Source organism: Carettochelys insculpta, chromosome 22 (genome assembly GCF_033958435.1).
Source record: "Carettochelys insculpta isolate YL-2023 chromosome 22, ASM3395843v1, whole genome shotgun sequence".
NCBI classification, from domain to species: domain Eukaryota; kingdom Metazoa; phylum Chordata; order Testudines; family Carettochelyidae; genus Carettochelys; species Carettochelys insculpta.
In genome coordinates this window covers 24,540,163-24,559,058 of record NC_134158.1, presented here as the reverse complement: position 1 = coordinate 24,559,058, position 18,896 = coordinate 24,540,163, and the positions used below count along the sequence as shown (strand labels likewise).

General features: G+C 44.8%; 1 protein-coding gene across 2 annotated transcripts in view; it reads right to left on the bottom strand.

Annotated features, from left to right (window-relative positions):
• The window catches only part of LOC142024381 (leucine-rich repeat and fibronectin type III domain-containing protein 1-like protein), a 372,892-nt gene that overhangs the window by 143,661 nt on the left and 210,335 nt on the right, over positions 1-18,896 (bottom strand). The window contains exon 1 of one of the 2 annotated variants that reach the window (XM_075016340.1): positions 9,214-9,257. The exons of the other annotated variant lie outside the window; for it this stretch is intronic. The gene's annotated coding sequence lies outside the window, so the exon portion shown is untranslated. Of the gene's footprint in view, positions 1-9,213; positions 9,258-18,896 lie in introns of those variants that run through there. 2 annotated transcript variants of the gene reach the window in all.

Sequence of the window (18,896 nt, the reverse complement as noted above, 5' to 3'; positions counted from 1 at the left end):
CTTATTTTTCTTACCAACAATCACAATATCCTGGTGACATTATCAGATTTAAATGTGTCTTATTAAAGGCAGAGGAACAAACCACCCTGATGTGCAGTAAGAAAAGCAAATATGGTAGGCAACCAGCTTGGCTTGCAAGGGAAATCCTTGGTGAGCTTAAACTCAAAAAGGATGTGTATAAGAAGTGGAACCTTGCACACTGACTAAGAAGGCATGTAAATATATGGCTGGAGAATGCCAGGGGGTAATCAGGAAAGAGAAATCACAATTGAAATTGCAACTAGCAAGGAATGTGAAGGGCAGCAAGAAAGGTTTCTACAGGCATGTTGCCAGTAAGAGGGATATCAGGGAGTGTGCGGGGACATTACTGGATGAGGGAGGCAACCTGGTGACAGAAGATTTGGGAAAGCCTGAAGTGCTCCATGCTTTTTTGCCTCAGTCTTCACAGGCTCCGTGACTACAGCGCTAGACGATGCAATATGGGATGGAGGTGGGCAGCCTTCGGTGGGGAAAGAATGGGTTAAGAGCTATTTAGAAAAGCCAGACGCACACAAATCCATGGGTCCGTATTTAATTCATCCAAGGTAACTGAGGGAATTGGCAGATATCAATGCAGAGCCTTTGGCTATTATCTTTGATAAATCGTGGAGCTCGGGAGAGGTCCTGGATGATTGGAAAAAGGCAAATGTAGGTGCTCACCTTTAAAAAAGAAAAGAAGGAAAATCCAGGGAACTATAGACCAGTCAGTCTTACCTCAGTCCCCGAAAAATCATGGAGAGGATCCTCAAGGACTCCATTTTGGAGCAGCTGGAAGAGGGGAAAGTGATCAAGAGTAGTCAACATGGAGTCACCAAGGGCAAGTTGTGCCTGACCAATCTGGTAAGTTTCTATGACAAGATAACTGGCTCTGGGGACATGGGGAAGTCAGTGATGTGATAGACCTTGACTTTAGCAAAATTTTTGATGCAGTCTCCCATAATATTCTTGCCCATAAGTTAAGGAAGTATGAATTGGATACAAGGACACTTAAGCTGGATAAAAAGCTGGCTTGACGGACAGGCCCAACAGGTAGTGGTCAATGGCTCAATGTCTGATTGGCAGTTGGTTTCAAGTGGAGTGCCCCAAGGATTGGTTCTAGGGTGATTACTGTTCAATATTAATGACCTAGATGGGGGGATGGATTGCACCCTCAGCAAATTTGCAGATGATACTAAACTAGGAGGTCAGGTAGATACACTGGAGGGTATGGATAGGGTCCAGCGTGACCTACACAAATTGGAGGACTAGGCCAAAAGAAATTTCATGATGTTCAACAAGAAGAAGTACAGAATCCTGCACTTGGGATGGAAGAATCCTAAGTACTGTTACGGTCTGTTAACCTACTGGCTAAGTAGCAATACAGCAGAAAAGGACCTGGGGAGTACATTGGATGAGAGGCTGGACATGAGTCAACAGTGTTCCCTTGTAGCCAAGAAGACTAATGACATATTGGGGTGCATTAGGAGAAGCATTTCCTTCAGATCTAGAGGAGTTATTATTCCCCTCTTCTCAGCACTGGTGAGGCCACATCTGAAGTATTGTGCCCACTTTTAGTCCCCCCAATATAAAAAGGATGTGGACACACTGGAGAGGGTTCAGCGGAGGGTAGCAAAAATGATTAAGAGGCTGGAGCACATGACGAATGAGAAGAACTTTAATTAGTTTGCGGAAGAGAAGATTGAGGGGTGACGACAGCAGTCTGCAAGTTCCTGAAAGGGAGCTCTAAAGAGTATAAAGAGAGACTGTTCTCAGTGGTGACAGATAGCAGATTAAGGAGCAAAGGTCTGAAGTTACAGAGGGGGAGGTGTAGGTTGGATATCAGAAAAAACTATTTCATCAGGAGGGCGTGAAGCACTGGAATGCATTACCGAGAGAGGTGGTGGAATCTCCCTCCCAAGAGGTTTTTAAGTCCCAGCTTGACATAGTCATGGGTGGGATGATTTAGGGTTGATCCTGCTTTGGGCAGGGGGCTGGACTTGATGACTTCCTGAGATCCCTTCTGTGATATCATTTTTACAACCACTGTTCTATGTTTGCAACAAATCTTGAAGACGGTGTGCCACCTGAGATGCCTATGAAAAGCTTGTGATTTGCTAGTTATTGTTATGCCATTCAGATGCATTTATGACTTTTGTATTTAAAGTTATGAGTTTTGGCTATTGACTTGTAATTTAAATATCTGCTTCTGGGAAACACCAAGAGGAGGATTTGTTCCAAACCGCATTTGTTCCAACCCCTCCGACAGAGACAAACACCTACAGGATCTGCACCAAGCATTCTTGAGACTGCAGTACCCGCCTAAGGAAGTGAGAAAACAGATCAACAGAGCCATACGTGTGCCACGAAGCCTCCTACTACAGGACAAGCCCAAGAGAGAAACCAACAGAACACCACTAGCCATCACCTAAGCTGTGTCTACACGTGCACGCTACTTCGAAGTAGCGGCACTAACTTCGAAATAGCGCCCATCGCGGCTACACGCGTCGGGCGCTATTTCGAAGTTAACTTCAACGTTAGGCGGCAAGACGTCGAAGTCGCTAACCTCATGAGGGGATCGGAATAGCGCCCTACTTCGACGTTCAACGTCGAAGTAGGGACCGTGTAGACGATCCGCGTCCCACAACGTCGAAATTGCCGGGTCCTCCATGGCGGCCATCAGCTGGGGGGTTGAGAGATGCTCTCTCTCCAGCCCCTGCGGGGCTCTATGGTCACCGTGGGCAGCAGCCCTTAGCCCAGGGCTTCTGGCTGCTGCTGCGGCAGCTGGGGATCCATGCTGCATGCACAGGGTCTGCAACCAGTTGTAGGCTCTGTGTATCTTGTGTTGTACAGTGCAAGTGTGTCTGGGAGGGGCCCTTTAAGGGAGCGGCTTGCTGTTCAGTCCGCCCTGTGACCCTGTCTGCAGCTGTGCCTGGCACCCTTATTTCGATGTGTGCTACTTTGGCGTGTAGACGTTCCCTCGCAGCGCCTATTTCGATGTGGTGCCGCGCAACGTCGAAGTTGAACATCGACATTGCCAGCCCTGGAGGACGTGTAGATGTTATTCATCGAAATAGCCTATTTCGATGTAGGCTTCATGTGTAGACGTAGCCCTACAGTCCTCAGCTAAAACCTCTACAGCGCATCATCAGGGATCTACAACCCATCCTGGACAATGATCCCCCTCTTTCACAGGCCTTGGGAGGCAGACCAGTCCTTGCCCACAGACAACCTGCCAACCTAAAACAAATCCTAACAAGCAACTATACACCGCACCACAGTCACTCTATCTCAGGGACCCATCCATGCAACAAACCTCGTTGCCAGCTCTGCCCACATATACGCACCAGCAACATCATTACAGGACCTAACCAGATCAGCAACACCATCATGGGCTCATTCAGCTGCACATCTACCAATGTAATTTATGCCATCATGTGCCAGCAATGCCCCTCTGCCACATACATCGGACAAACTGGACAGTCTCTCCGTAAAAGAATAAATGCACACAAATCAGACATCAGAAATGGCAATATACAAAAACCTGTAGGAGAGCACTTCAATTTCCCAGGACACACAGTAGCAGATTTAAAAGTAGCTATCCTGAAGGAAAGAAATTTCAAGAACAGACTCCAAAGAGAAATTGCTGAGCTACAATTCATCTGCAAATTCAATACCCTCAGCTCAGGATTAAACAAAGACTGTGAATGGCTGGCTAAATACAAAAGCAGCTTCCCCTCTCTTGGAGTTCACACCTCCAGATCTACTGATGACAATACAACTCAGCCTGCCTGACTGAGCTAACCTCGTTATCCCCAGCCTTGCTCTGGCCTATTTATACCTGGCCTTGCAGATTTCCAGGACCAGCATCTGAAGAAGTGAGTTAACTCACGAAAGCTCATGCTCTAAACTTTTCTGTTAGTCTGTAAGGTGCCACAGGACCCTTCGTTGCTGCTACCAAGAGGAGGGTTGGCCAATATTTTGTTAAGGGAATGTTGAAGTTAATTGGCCCATAAAAACTACTTGGATGTTCAGACTAGCATGAGAGGAATGGCTTTTACCTGCGAAGAACTGAGTCATGCATGGTCAAGTGACTTGCTCATGTGACCAACTCCATACTGTGGCTGTAGTTTTCCACAGTGAGAACAATGGGATTCCTTCCATGTGGCTGGGTGTATATAAGGCCTTGGGAGTGCTTCAGTTTTGTCTTCAGTCCTGCTTCTTCCCTTCTGGAGTATTTTTGTTACTAACTGCAGTTCCAAACAAAGGCCTGAATAACCCATCCAAGCTGAGCCTGTACTTCAGAGATGTGACACAACCAGGAGTTTATTTCGTCTCTGCTGTAAGGTTAAACCAGGAACTTTGCTAATGCTGTATGTATTTGATTCCATTACCAATTTTAATGATCAGTCATTCTTTCCTTTCTTCTTTTCCTTTCTTCTTTCTTCCAATAAAACTTTTAGGTTGTTTCTATACATGTCACTTTTAGAAAAAGTGGCATGCTAATAAACAGCCTGAAAAATGCTAATAAGGTGAGGATGTAAATTTCCAGCACCTCTTTAGCATACAATCATATGATTTGGAGTCAGAAGCTCTTCTGGACTCCAAAACAGCATGTAAAGGCATGGCCCCTGGGGGATCTCCCGGAAGGAGGGGCTTCTGGAAAGAGGATTTCCTTCCAGGAGACCCCCCATGGGCCACACCTCTACACGCTGTTTTGGAGTCCAGAAGAGCTTCTTCCGGACTCAAAATCATGTGACCATATGCTAATGAGGTGCCGTAAATTTACATCCGTCCCTTATTAGCATTTTTCAGGCTGTTTATTAGCATGCCACTTTCGGAAAAAGTGGCATGTATGGAAACGGCCTTAGATTTTAGATTCTAAAGGGCTGGCAGACTGTGATTTCTGGGTAAGGTTCTAAATTATTAATTCACCTGAGAATGAGAATGGTCCTCTGGGATTCGAAGAACCTTTTTATTTCATCAAAACAAAAAGCAGTCAAGTAGCACTTTAAAGACTAGCAAAATAGTTTATTAGGTGAGCTTTCGTGGGACAGACCCACTTCTTCAGACCATAGCCAGACCAGAACAGACTGTCTGGTCTGGCTATGGTCTGAAGAAGTGGGTCTGTCCCACGAAAGCTCACCTAATAAACTATTTGCTAGTCTTTAAAGTGCTACTTGACTGCTTTTTGTTTTGATAGTGTATAGACTAGCACGGCTTCCTCTCTGTTACTTTTTATTTCATGAGACTAGTTTTCATAGCCTCTCATCTGTACAAGGAGGGTTACTGGTGCGGCACGAGAGAACCAGAATATCTGCTTCAGTGACTTGTTAGCAAGTGTAGTAAACAAAAATGCTTTTTTGTGACTGATTTGGTGCGCCTTATAGTGGAGGTTCTCTAGTCTGGGGCTGTAAGTAGGCCTGTCTCTAAGCAATTTGCCTTGAATTGGTGCTCTCAGGAACGTTGCCCAGTATCCATTTGTAACAATCATGTCATAGAAATACAACTTCAACTTTACCAGCTCTGTTGGAATCTGGGCATTTCTAAATTAGTAACACCTAGAGAAAAGGTTGTAAGTGATAAAGCACAGACCATCCTAGACCATGCATTAGATATCAGCTGAGTATTTCTGCTTAGAGACTGTAGGGTAATAGAATCTCTACGGATAGTAATTACATGCTCTAATAATAGTCATAGATCAGTGGGGATGTATTACAGACTATCTGAGCTGGACAGTGACAGTGGCTGTGAATTGCTCAGGGAAATTAGAGAGACTATTAAGATAAAATTTAATAATGGGGGATTTAAATGGAACATTTCATGTCAGGATGGGATGCAAAGATAAAGTTTATTGACACCTTAAATGACTACTTCTTGGATTAGCTTATCCTGGAAGCCACAAGAGAAGAGGCAATTTCATTTAGTCCCAAGTGAAGTGCAGGATCTGGTCCAAGAGTGAACATAGCCAGACCACCTGGTAACAGCGACTGTAATTAAATTGAATATCCCCGTGCTGGGGAAAACATACCAGCAATCAAACACTAGCATTTAATTTTAGAAAGGGGAACTACAAAAAATGTGGAGTTAGTGCAAGAGAAATTAAAAAGGACACTGCCACAAGTGACATCGCTGCAAGCTGCATCAAAACTTCACGATAGAAACTCAACTTAAATTTATACCCCAAATTTAAAAATAAAATAGTAAAAGAAGCAAAAATGTGCCACTGTGGCTAACCAAGTAATAAAAGCGGTAAAAGAAAAAAAGTCATCCTTTAAAAAAATCTCAATGAGAAAAATAGAAAGAAGCATAAGCTCTGGCAAGTGAGGTGTAAAACTATAACTATGAAGGCCAAAAAAGAATTTGAAGAACAAATAGCCAAAGACTCAAAAATAATAGCAAATTTTTAAAGTACATCTGAAGCAGAAAGCCTAGTGAACAGCCACGGCCCACTGGATAATCAAAGAAGCTAAAAGAACACTCAAGGACAATGAGGCCATTGTGGAGAAACTAAATGGATTCTTTGCATCAGTCTTCAAGTTTGAGGATGTAAGACAGATTCCCAAACCTAAGTCATTCTTTTTAAGTGAAAAATCTGAGGAACTGCCCCAGACTGAATTGTTATTAGAGCAGGTTTTGGGACAAATGAACAGTAATAAGTCATCAGACCAGATGGTATTCACCCAAGAGCTCTGAAAGCACTAAAATGTCAAATTGCATAGCTACTAACTGTAGTTTGCAAGTTATCATTTAAATCAACTTTTGTACCAAATATTTTTACATGAATTTTTAAAAAGTGCTCAATTGTTAATCTTCACAACTACAGGTTGGTATGCCTGACTTCAGTATCGGTAAACTGGTTGAAACTATAGTGAAAAAAAACAAATTGTCAAACACATAGACAAACAGAACATACTGGCGAAAAAATCAATTTTTTTTTTGGAAAGGAAAATCGTGGCTCACCAATCCACTAGAATTCTTTGAAAAAAAGCCAATGAGAAGTCATGTGGCACCTTATAGACTAACAGATTTTTTGGAGCTTAAGTTTTCATGGGCAAAGAGCCACTTCGTCAGATGCATGTACATCTGTTAGTCTATAAGGTGCCACACAACTTCTCGTTGTTTTTGCAGATACAGACTAACATGGCTACCCCTTTGTTAGAATTATTTGAGGGTGTCAGCAAACATTTGGACAAGGATTATCCAGTGGATATATTGTACAAATTGAACCCCCCCTGGTCCAGCACCCTCAGAACCTGACACTGGTCCGAAACTAGGAAATTTGCCAGACCAGGGAGGTCAATATTGGTCCCTCTGCTTTTGGCCATTGGCCCTGGGGACAGTGGCCCCACCTTTCCCCAGGGGTACTGGGGCTTCCCTCCACTCCACCAGCTCAAGCTCTGCTGCCAGTCCCCAGGGAGCAGGGCTGCCCTCTCAGCCACTGGCCTCCAAGACACTGGGCTCTGCCGTTGGTCCCTGGGACAAAGGACCTCTATTTCCCATCCCATCGGGCTCCACTCTTTCCTGGTCCTTTAACATTCCTGGCTTCAGCCTGCCATTTTTTGCCAGTGAGGGATAAACAGTGATTCCAGTTGTCCAAAGCAGACTGTGAAGAGCTACAAAAGGCTCTCACAAAACTGAGTGACTGGGCAACAAAACGGCAGAAGAAATTCAATATTGACAAATGCAAAGTAATGCACACTGGAAAAACATAATCCCAACTATACTTATAAAATGATAGTAGTTCTCTGAAAATATCCACTCAATATAAGGTAGGAGTCAAAAAAAAAAAAGAAAAGAAAAGAAAAGAAACAGAACATTGTGAATTATTAAGCAAGGGGTAAAAAGACAGAAAATATCTTATTACTACTATATAAATCCATAGTACACTCATATCTCATATGTTATGTGCAGATGTGTTTGCCCCACCCCAAAAAAGATATGTTAGAACTAGAAAAGGTTGGGAAAGGGACCACATAAATGATTAGGGGTATGGAATGGCTACTATATGAGGAGACGTTAATAAGACTAGGACTTTTCAACTTGGGAACAAGATGACTGAGGAGTGATATGCCAGAGGTCCATAAAATCAAGACTAGTGTTGAGAAAGTAAATAAGGAAGTGCTATTTACTCCTCCTCATAATACAAAAAGTACAGATCATCAAATAAAATTAATAGGCAGCAGATTTAAAACAAAGAAAGGAAGTACTTTTCACAACACATCAATCAACCCGTGGAACTCCTTGCCAGCGGATGCTGTGAAGGCCAAGGCTATCACAAGGCTCAGAAAAGTCACAGAGAGATAGCTGTGCTAGTCTATACACTATCAAAACAAAAAAGCAGTCCAGTAGCACTTCAAAGACTAACGAAATAATTTATTAGATGATGACCTTTCGTGGGACAGACCCACTTCTTCAGATCACTTCAGATTCTTCTCACCTGAAGAAGTGGGTCCGTCCCACAAAAGCTCATCACCTAATAAATTATTTTGTTAGTCTTTAAAGTGCTACTGGACTGCTTTTGTGTTTTGAAGGCTCAGAAAAGAATGAGATAAGTTCATGGAAGACAGATCCATCAGGGGGCCCATTGCCTCAGTTTGTCAGAAACTGGGAATGAGCGACAGGGGATGAGTCACTGATTACCTGTTGTGTTCATTCCCTCTGAGGTACTTAGCAATGGCCACTGTCACAAAATAGAACACTGGGCTAGATGGGCCTTTACTCAAAGCCAGTATGGCCATTCTGTAGCTTCAGAACTGAACATAATCTTTTTTGTAAAGGCTGTATGCAGAACATTGTAGAGTTCCATATTTAATAATAAATATCTATATATAATATATAATAAATATCTATATATATAATAATAAAAATCTATCTATCTATCTATATTCCTAGTAACATCTATGGTGGATGCCACGAAGAAATTAGCGTTTGCCCATGGTTACTGTACAGTAGTTTCTCAGATTGCACAGTTCTCTCACATACTTAGAATACAAGATAATTGGAGTAACAGACATTTTTAGTGGTGACTCTTGCATCTGATGAAGCGGGTCTTTGCCCACGAAAGCACATGCTCCAAAAATATCTGTTAGTCTATAAGGTGTCACAAGACTTCTTGTTGTTCATTCATCTTCTGAGCATTTTAACACCATAACTTCATATTCCCCACAGCATCAAGACTTTTGGATGGCTGCTTACCCAAAAGCAAAGTCCCTCTAGAAATGCCCAGTAGGGAGATCCCTGAACAGCGACACAGCAAGTGTCCAGGTGGCACCTCTCCACAGCCCAGGTTTTCTCAGCAGTGTTAATGTAGTCATTTTGGTTGTCAGGATGTGACAGAAACCAGGTAGGTCAGGTAACAGCTTTTATTGGATCAGCTTCTGTTGGGGGAAAAGATGAGCTTACTGAAGAAGAGCGCTATGTAAACGGAAACCTTATACCTTACCACAACAGAAGTTAGTCCAGTAAATGATTTTATCACAGGTATGTTGTATTTCTAGATCTTTATGGAAAGGAAAGTGGAATACTTTATGTCTCTCTTGAACCTTGGTCCCCTGAGTCATTATAATTTTCTTTCTTTCAACAAAATACGGAGACAAGATCGGTAATGCCAGACCAGAAACCAGAGCTCTACAGACCACAAGAGCTCTGTATAGATAAAAAGCTTGTTTCTTTCACTTACAGAAGTTGCCCAATACAAAATATTTTTTCACCTATTTTGTTTCTTCTGGAACCAACATGGCTACAAAAACACTGCAAACACAAAGGAAGTCAGTGTTCATACAGATGGCATTAGCAGTTGTCTTCTAATTGCTCTGAGCTTCTACTGCTTTGGGAAAACAGGAAAATATGCCTCATGGTGCTTTATTACGTAGAATTTTACAGTGACTCTTTTGTATTAACCTGAACTGTTTCTGGAAGGCCAGAGTGGGAAATTCACAAGATCCCACTGGAGTCATTGAGAAAAAAAACCCTCATTTAATGTGAGCAGCAGAATTACACACACAGACTGCTCCCTTGGTTTCTGATCACTTCAGGAATAATGTGCCAAGTTTTCTTAATTCTTCAAAATTGACTTGAAAAGGATGAAGTAAATAGGGTTATAGGCAGATCCAGAGGAATGAACACGCACACAATGGCATCATTTTGACAACTGCCAAACAAGGAAAATATGCATAAGCTGATGTGTGTCATGTCATGTCATGTCAGTTTTAAGATGGAATTTAAGATTTATGTTAGTAAATAAACAATATTCCATAAACGCTAGTGTCATGATCAGGAGGGTTAGCCAGCAGCCTGGGAGTAAAAGGGTTAACCTCCTTGGCCAGGTGGGGTTGGCCTATAGAATGTAGGTAAGAATTTCAAATTGGGACAAAGGAATTTTTTGGCTCCTCCCTTTTCTGTCCGCTGGTCCTTCTTTCCAGCCATGAGGGAGACAGACACAGAATATCTCCCTCCAAGAACAGGCCCTCCAATCTTCTGTGAGTAGGGTAAAGTTTAGATAATTCCATTAGGCTTTATTGTTTTATGGTTTGAGAAGTGGGATCTGATGTCTGTGCACGTTTTAGAAATGTGTACCCAATTTACTCTCCTTGTAACTAAGATCTAGGCACCTGGTGGAGACTTCCAATGTGTTTTACTTTGTGACTCTTCCATCTAGTCATGAGGCTTGCAACACGAATATTGTTGTAATAATAAAAGTTCTCTCTTTTTCTTTTTCTTAACCTGGTATTGGTTAATGTTTGTGTCCTGGTTTTTTTACTTTTGTGGCTGAGATTTCCCAAGTAGTCTTTCCCTGGTTTCCTTATTATTACTTGGGTGGTGGCAGCAAATTTTATCCCCAAAATCTAAGGTTTTTTTAGGATCTTGGAAGGGGAGTAAATACCAAAACCTGGTAGATAAGGTTTTGGAGGTACTTTTGCTGGCCCCCACTTCTGCATTTGTCTTGCTAGAGTGGGGAAGGTGCCATGACAGCTAGTGTTGGGCAACCTGTGGCCCACTGGCCTCATGCAGCCCATTGAGGTTCTATGTGCTCCTGTGCATCCTCCATGTGTCCATTCCTCTGTTCTTGTCATGCACTGGGGGCCCTGCACGTACCTCCTGCTCCCACTTCCTCCTGGCACTTCCAGAGTGCTGTGAATTAGCTGCTCCATGTCTGGTCTCTGCTTCTCCCCCACCCTCCCAGAGTGTGAATGCTGCTAATTGAATCAGCTGATTTGCAGTCTTCAAGCTCTGAGAGGGAAGAGGAGGAGTGGTGACAAGGTGCAAATCAGAAGGGTGGCAGCCCTCCAGAAGTGCTGGGGAGACGAGAAGAAGAGGGAGGAGTAGGAAAGTGCAGGGTCCCCAGTGTGCGAGAGGTGCGTGGGGATGAAAGGGGAGAAGGCCGGGAAGAGACTGGGTGGGATTTGGGAGAAGGGGACGCGTGGGGCAGGGCCTGCAAAGGCGGGGAGAATTGTGCAGCCCCTGGCCAAATGAGTGCGAACACATTTGCAGCAGGGGTGTGTGGGAGGTGCACACTGGGCGCACACAACACTGTGGCTACGTCTACACGTGAAGCCTACATCGAAGTAGCTTATTTCGATGTGGCGACATCGACATAGGCTATTTCGATGAATAACATCTACACGTCCTCCAGGGCTGGCAACGTCGATGTTCAACATCGACGTTGCGCAGCACCACATTGAAATAGGCGCAGCGAGGGAACGTCTACACGCCAAAGTAGCACACATCGAAATAAGGGTGCCAGGCACAGCTGCAGACAGGGTCACAGGGCGGACTCAACAGCCAGCTGCTCCCTTAAAGGGCCCCTCCCAGAAACAGTTGCACTAAACAACACAAGATCCACAGAGCCGACAACTGGTTGCAGACCCTGTGCATGCAGCATGGATCCCCAGCTGCAGCAGCAGCAGCCAGAAGCCCTGGGCTAAGGGCTGCTGCCCACGGTGACCATAGAGCCCCGCAGGGGCTGGAGAGAGAGCGTCTCTCAACCCCTCAGCTGATGGCAGCCATGGCGGACCCCGCTATTTCGATGTTGCGGGACGCGCAACGACTACACGGTCCCTACTTCGATGTTGAACGTCAAAGTAGGGCGCTGTTCCCATCCCCTCGTGGGGTTAGCGGCTTCGACGTCTCGCCGCCTAACGTCGATGTTAACATTGAAATAGCGCCCAACACGTGTAGCCGTGACGGGCACTATTTCGAAGTTAGTGCCGCTACTTCGAAGTAGCATGCACGTGTAGACACGGCTTGTGAGAGCCAGACACAACCTCCGCTGCTTTGTATTACTTTTGTCTGGACCAGAGCGCTCCAGCTGCACCCACCTGCAGCCCCAAGGCTGGAGCCCCGCTGATGGGCTGGGAGCAGGAAGCTCTGTTGGTGGTCCCAAGGCAGGGAGTCCAGCCAGGAGCACAGACTACCTGCCCTCCCCTGGGGGGTGATCAGCAGCCTGAGGTTAAGGAACAGGACAGTAACCAGGAGGGGAGCCCAGCCAGCATGCTGGTAGCCCCACAGGTGAGTCTGGAGGCCTGACCCCTTCTGGCTGTCAAATTCCCTCCACGGACCCCAATCAGATATTGAAGGGGCTGGACCAGGGAGGTACCACCTCTGTACTTAAACATTTCACTGCACGCTGTTTGCAAAGAAAACATGCCAGCACTTCTTCTGGTTCAGAGGAACCAGAAAGGAACATGTCCATACATAGAAGTGAACTCAAACATGCTGTATTCATTATCCACTCTAAACAAAGTTCAAAAAGTACATAAAAAAGCATGGATGATGAAAGATAAATGGCTTTTTAAAACTACTTCCATCTTTAATGTCCAAAGTGCTGTTAGCAATACAGTGAAAGCAGGTCTTAAATTATTTGTAATCTGACAGCTTCCTTTAAACTCTAAATTTATCACATTGCATTGCAAGTGTCCTCCATTCACACTAACTAGCAAAATGATGGCCAATATTTTATGCAGCTGGAGGAAGAATCTACAACTTCACAGAAGATTCTGTTCTGAAAAGACCATTTTTAGAACACAACAACAGCCATGCTCAGGTGTGTCTCTCAGACAGTCTACAAACGAGACAAGTCTTTTCCTTTACTACTGTGTTAGTGGCCCTGGCTCCCAGACTTTTCTGCTGTAGAAGAAATGACTGCCAGAAAAAAAAAAGTCTATCATCGCAAAGGATTGTTTTTTGCTAACAGTATGGCTTTCTTTGTTAAGCACAGTTAAATGTGATGGTTCTTGACTAATAAACTTTCTCCTACAATTCTAAAATGAATAAACCAAAAAAACCTCCCAAAACAAAGAACATAATAAATAACAAAAAACAGACTAGATGGCAATGCACAGCACTTTGTCAAGCTTCAGTGTCATTGTGAAACAACTATTGAGCCAGTCACCATGCATTTCATTCACTAAACTCAATTTAAGATTCCACTTCTGTCATCCTAACATTCTGCTGTTCACCAACTAGGGATTTCCTTTTCTTCTCTTTACATCTCCCTCAGCTGTATTCTTTGCATTCCCTTATGTCCTAGGAATGCAGCTACAAGGCTGGGTTTTCCTCTTGCCTTTGGATGAATTGTGATCTTTATGGTAGTATTCTCACAGCCTAAAACTCAGCAATGAGAACACCCTGGGCCGTGTTCCAAAAATTGCTCGATGACAGCAATTGTCTTGCTGGGTTATTGATGCAACCTCCAAGACTGTCTACTCAAAACAAGTCCTGCATTCATTCTGTTTAATCATATGACCAGTCACATGCCTTTTCCTCTCAACACTACTAACAAGATGCCATCATCTTCATTTTTTCTTACCCTGTGCACACTGTACAAACCAGGCAGAAAGAGCTATCAAAGAACTTTACAAGCTCTGAAATACAGGGCTTGTTGGTTATTCTGGGCATCAGTGAGGAAACCTCTCTGCCTTCCTTCATCAACGCTGCACCCTCCTGTCACAACAGGAGATCTTCTTCTGATCCTAAGTTGTCTGGACATGTAACAAAACAAACAAATAAATCACAAGGATCAGCCAAGTATCACTGAGAATACATTTTTATCTCTTTCTGTGAGAGTAAGCTGCTCGGTCTCACACCCTGTCCCCAACCCTCCCCCACATTTTACATATGCCAAAGCTGGAAGCGTGCATGTTCCTTTTCTTTTCTGTAGGTGAAGATGCAAAAAGAAGAACAAACAAAATAGTTAAAATCCCTCTGTAATAACCTGAGCACAGATCTGTGTTTTGAAAAATGTCAGAAATTATTCTTTTACTAAAGCTGACGCATCAAATGGCAAGACTTCACAAATGAGGAGCTTTGGAACAGACCAGGACAAGAACTAACTGACACTGAAATCAACAGAAGAAAGTGAGGATGGCTAGGGCCCACTCTCAGAAAACCATCATCCAGCACAGTCTGTCAAGCTCTCACATGGAACCTGCAAGGAAAATGCAAAAGAGGAAAACGTTGGACAACGTGGAGAAAATTTACTGAGACGGAAGGACAACAACCGGGGTAGTCCTGGAGCCAGCTAGAAGTTTGGTCCCCAGATAGAGTGAAGTGGAGGAGATTTGTAGATGACCTATGCTCCACTCAGAGTACAAGAGTTAAGAGTTAGTAGTAGTTAGTAGTAGTAGCAGTACCGCTCACTTTGAAGGATTGGCCTCTTCTAAGCAGGTATCAAGTGAGAACAGGTAAAGGAAGGGCTACATTTTCTTAGGGTACAGGATTATTAAGCCACTTCTGCCACTGACAGGGGGGTTTGCTTATGACTGTATCTATTTTCTTGATGTAATTGACCTTCATCTTTATTTTACTGTTACTTAAAGCAAACAAAAAAGGGGAGGGGCTTTAACGCCAACTTTTTACTCCAACTATCTGGGGAAAACATGGCAATTGCTGAAGAAGGGTGCCCCAATGGATGGCTAGAGTACCCCTGTGGGGGTTCCCTGGAAATACAGTGACCTTGGCTCCTGGGAGAGGTTCGTCCTGGATGTGTTGTTACAGAGGATTGTTGTCATGCCGGGTCTGTCAGTGTTTCCAGAATAAATTCAGGGACTTATAACTCAGCTGCAAGAATACGAAAATCTGATTTGATATGTTTTTGTTTCAGGAGAGTGGAATAAAGTATATTATCGCACTCACTCGAGCAAGTCACTTGTCAGATAGTTACTTTTATTTAGTGACCTTCACACAAACTATCACCCGCCATGATATCTGAGAGGGAGAAATGGAGAGGTAGAAAGCTGCTTATGGTATTGAAGAATGGTAAGAATTACAGTAATTTTAGCACAATAATGTTTGACGGGGTGGGGTGTTAGGGATTAATGACAGGTAGGAAAGGTTGATGCTTAAAAATATTTTGTTAGAGGTATTTGGCCATGGAACATGCTGCTCAGTATCGTACAGTAAATTTATATACCACCTCAAGACTATCTTTTAGTTTAGGAAAACTCTGTTTAGTCACTTTTTCCTGACACAACCATCCCCAATTTTGCTATTTTTTATTGACTATTTAAATTTAAAGATAAACCAGCCATAATAATTTCCCCTTGCTATCACAGCAGCACGCCGACCTCCCAGTCAGCTTGGGACTTTCATTGTATCAGATGCTATACACCCACACAGTTCCTGATGCTGGAGACTACAATCGTTCGACACTGTGGAGAACAGACAATTTACAAGTAAAACATTACACGTGTCTCTCTCATCACTTACACACAATACTGAGATCTTTTTCCCCCAGCCGTCTCTACTCCTCCCCTCACCTCAGCGGTTCTCAGCCAAGTGTTCTGGCAGGGTGAGGCCAGGGGAGGAGAGACAGGAGTAAAAACAGGGCAGATTTGGAGCTGACAATCAGAGTGGGAGCAGCTGAGGCAGGGGCTGTCCTAAATCAACTGGGGCCAGCTGATCCCAGTCAGGGCTGCCTTTCCCAGCCCTTCTCCACGCAGGACAAGGGGGGAGTGAGAGAGGTGATTAAGGAGAGTTTAAGAGGTGAGTGAGGACAGGGAAGGAGACTCAGAGGAACAACAGAGAGCAGAGAGGAGGACAAGAGCCTCAGTAACCCAGGGCTGGGCTGCTCCAGTCCAGGGGACCCTGAGGCTCAACCAGAGACTGTGGGGAACTGGTCAGCCGGTGGAGCCAATCAAGGAAGAGGACTTGCTGCCACTAACTGAAGGAGGTACCTGGGGGGTGGTGGGAGGGGGAGATCATCTGGGGAAGTGGCCCAGGGAGAAGAGCTGCAGGGGTAAGGATGAAGGGAGTCTGCCCTCGCCACTAGCAGCCATCCAGGGTCCCTAGGCTGGAACCCACAACAAGTGGGTGGAGACTGGGTTCCCCACAGACCACCCCTCTGCCCCACGATGGGTAACAGGGTTCCTATGGGTGGGGCCATTGGACTGAACAGAGGTCCCGGGGCCCAGGAATGAGACTGACCCCAGAACAGTGTACACATGCTCCTAGGGATATGCAGAGACCTTTTGAGGTTACATCAATTCATCTAGACGTATGCCTAGTTTTACAACAAGCTAGATGAAAAGCACTAGCAAAATCAGTACACACTAAAATTTCATACAATGACTTGTTTATGTTATTCCCTGGAATATACACTGCAGCATAAGTACAATATTCCTACTCCAATCCATTTATTTTATAAGTATACGGTAGAAGTGAGAAAGTCCCCAGTTTCTCAGTACTAGTGTGCTGTGACACATCTGTACTTTTATGTCTGATTCTGTAGGCAAGTAAAGTGAAGGGACACTTGGGGTATGCAAGACAAAGCAGATTCCTGACAAGGGAGATGGAACAGGAGTCTGGAAAGACAGTCACTGCTCTAACCCAGTGCGAACCACCACTGCCACCCAGTGGGGCCTTCCTCAGGTTGTGGTGACTTGGCTGAAACAACTGCATTGCTGACCTGCATATCCATGGGGATCACTTCACGTTTGTGGAGGGGGACATCCGTGGATGTTGGAGGTGACACCCATGCAGGGGTCTCCCACTCTCCTCCACCCAGGGCAGGCCCCTGAACTGCTGGTAGGGAAGGGACAGAACAGGCTCTTAAATCTCCCTGCAGGAGAGGCTGAGTGCCAGCCCTGCCTGCTTCCCTCCACCCACAGGAGCCCCAGTTTCAGTCCTGCTCAGGGAGGGACACAGTCTGCCACACACCCACCTGCCGTTCTGTGTTGCCTGCTAGTGCAGTTGGGAGCATGAATGGAGGAGGTGACTCATTTCTTGAAGAAGAGGAGGAATCCTTGCAAAGCAGCAAGCTGCCCTGCTCCGAGGGGGAAGGGCCAAGCTCTGTGGGGCTGGGCCTGGAGCTGGACTGCCCCTGCCCCTTGAAGCTGTTCTCCACCATCTCTTGAGACCCTCACTCTGCCCCCAAGCCGCCCTTTATCCTGAGTCCCTGCTTCTGTGCTGCATGTCTCTTCCTTGCAGCACTCACCTCTCCTGAAACATCTGTACTCCCTCCCTCCTCCCCTCCAAATGGTTTGCTGTGTGCATGCAAGTAAAATCTGGATTGCAGATCGGATGATGAGCTGGGCCTGGTGGATGCAGATCAAATGTGGATCCACAGTTTTGTATCCACACAGGGCTACATAAGGTGTGCTTGGTAATGAAGATATACAGCAATGATGGAATCCTGCAGCTGTTGATGGGGGATGTGGTCTCACCAGCCTCAGCTGGTTGGAACAACTACCTAATAACCCTCACGGCTATGGAAAGGGCCTCCTCTCTTGTGGGTGGGCAGGGAAAGGGGAATACAAGGCCTCACTGTCAGCCTTAACCTTTGCAACTGCAGTGCAAGGGTCTGATACTGCCTACTTTACTTTGCTTCGGCTCCCTCCTGTAAGTTGAAGTGGATCTGTTTTCCCTGTGTGATTGCACAAAAATATAGAACCATTTGTTTTAAAAATGATATGAAGAAATCTGCTTTGGGCCAAGGCCTGGACTGAATGACTCTTCCAGACCTAGGAGTCTATGATCCAATTCCAGAAAAAATAAGGGAGGCAGCAAAAACATGGCTGATGGAAAGAAGTGCTCCCTGACAGAAGGAAAGACCATCATCATTTTCTTGTGCCTTACTCACAGGGTTGAAATGTCATTGTCAAATGTCTGGATTACTGGATTACTGGGCCTCTAACAAATTCTACTCTGTTCCTCCTCACCCTGCCAGATTGTTTTCTTTCCCTAGATGCCATGCAACTTGGCCACACTGACCTGAGAGCACAGGGCAAACGTGTAGCACTAACAAAACAAAAAGCAGTCAAGTAGCACTTTAAAGACTAGCAAAATAGTTTATTAGGTATATTAGGTGTAGCACTAAGGTCAGGTCTACACTACATTTGAAAGTCGATCCTAGATATTCATTCCAGGTACAGCCATTGCATAGCTGGAACTGATGTACCCACAGTCAGCTTTGGCTGTCCTCACTGAGGGAGGTGAAAGGGAGACACTCTCCCGCTGACCTCCCTTACTCCCCAGTAGGCAGACAATATTGAAACCCAGAAGTTAATCTCCCAGTAAGTGTAAATGTGCCCTCAGGTACTTACGATAGCCAAAACACAGGATTTTTTACTTGGTTGTTATATTAACTTGAGAGCTAGGTAGATATCTTTGCCTCAAAAAATGCTGCAGGTGACATTGACCTCAGTGAGCCATTTAAGGTCCTTTTGTTTAAAGGGGTTGTGAAATTGTGCCTTATAAGGCAGCTCTACAAAGGGCTACCGCAGCAATGTAATGCCAAAGGCCACTGCAATGCTCCAGCGGACCTTAAAGCAACCAATTCATACCAGAGACAATAGGATGCCGATCGTTTGATTCTTTCATTTGTAACTTGCCTGGGATGGCATCCAAGAGGTATCTCTGGGCTACTGAGATAAAAATATTTC